A 1,398-nucleotide genomic window follows, 5' to 3' on the forward strand; every position below is an offset into this window, starting at 1 on the left:
CAGGTGGAACAGCGGGTGCTTGGCCAGGAGCATACAAGGCGTTGTTGTTCTTGTACGAAAAGTTGGGATGGTTTTTCCAACCTGGGTTGTAGGTATTCGAATAAGGATTTCCTTGTGCATAATTTACTTGATCAGTGGGGACTCCTGCTAATATCTGACATTCTGGTGCAACGTATCCAAGAATTCCACATAACTCACAATTTGGGGTTACGACAACCATGGTGGCTGCGGGTGGTATGGTCAAGTTGTATAACTTTTGAACAAGGGCATCTACCTTTGCATGGATATGGTCAAGGCTACTGATTTTATACATTCCACCTTTTGTTTGGGACTTTTCTACTGGAGTTCTTTCACCTCCTCATTGGCAATGGTTCTGGGCCATGTTTTCAATGAGTTGATAGGCTTCGTTGTATGGCTTGTCCATAAGTGCACCGCCCGCGGCAACATCTACTATCAGTCTTGTGTTATACAGAAGCCCATTGCAAAATGTGTGAATGATCACCCAGTCTTCGAGACCGTGATAAGGATATATCATCATCATGTCTTTGTATCTCCCCCACGCGTCGTAGAGAGATTCTGCATCTTTTTGTCGAAATCCGTTGATTTGAGCTCTCAGCATAGCAATTTAGCTTGGCGGAAATATCGGGCTAAGAAAACATTCTTTAGTTCTTCCCATGTAGTAACTAAGTTGGATGGCAAGGATTGCAACCAAGCCCAAGCTCTGTCTCTTAGAGAGAAAGGAAAGAGGCGTAGTCTTATCGCACCTTGAGATACACCATTCGCCTTCACAAAGTCTGCGTACTGCACAAACTTGGTCAAATGTTCATTAGGGTCGTCCGTAGGATTTCCAGCAAATTGATGTTGTTGGACAGCTAATAATAATGAGGGTTTCAACTCGAAATCGTTTCGATTGATAGCAGGGGCAACAATACTGTTGTGAGGTTCTTATTGGGACGGGGTAGCGTAGAACTTAAGAGGACGATTTTGTGGTCCTACTGCAGCCATGGTTGGTTTTTCAACTAGTTCAGTAGTAGGAAAGAAGATATCGGGAATATTGTACCTTCGTTGGTACTCTAGTATTCGGCGTCTTAAATATAAGAAACGCTCTAATTCTGTGATTGGTGGTGCTAAGTTTTCGCCTTGTGAGCGAGTACTTGGCATACAATCGGGAAATAAGGGAAAGGCGACTAGTTTTTACCTTAGTCTATACTGCGCAACGAAAGAATCGCACTATTTGACTAAATCAGGTCCCTGATCACATTAAATTACACCGTGTTTTTGACTCATAATTCACATGTCTATTAGGACTTTATTATCATTTTGTTTGTATTATGCTCTATTTTATGTTATTTTCAGATATTTAGCACTTTCTGAGCCTTTTAGAAGAAACGAAGCAAA

The 1,398-nt window shown here is 41.9% G+C and overlaps 1 non-coding gene across 1 annotated transcript; it reads left to right on the forward strand.

The window, feature by feature from the left end:
- The first annotated feature begins 512 nt into the window (after positions 1 to 512).
- On the forward strand, positions 513 to 619 carry LOC127089706 (small nucleolar RNA R71). Its single transcript, XR_007791264.1, has one exon. It is a non-coding gene; the product is annotated as a small nucleolar RNA R71 (small nucleolar RNA).
- The last annotated feature ends 779 nt before the right edge of the window (positions 620 to 1,398 follow it).

Source organism: Lathyrus oleraceus, chromosome 5, assembly GCF_024323335.1.
Source record: "Lathyrus oleraceus cultivar Zhongwan6 chromosome 5, CAAS_Psat_ZW6_1.0, whole genome shotgun sequence".
NCBI classification, from domain to species: Eukaryota; Viridiplantae; Streptophyta; class Magnoliopsida; order Fabales; family Fabaceae; genus Lathyrus; species Lathyrus oleraceus.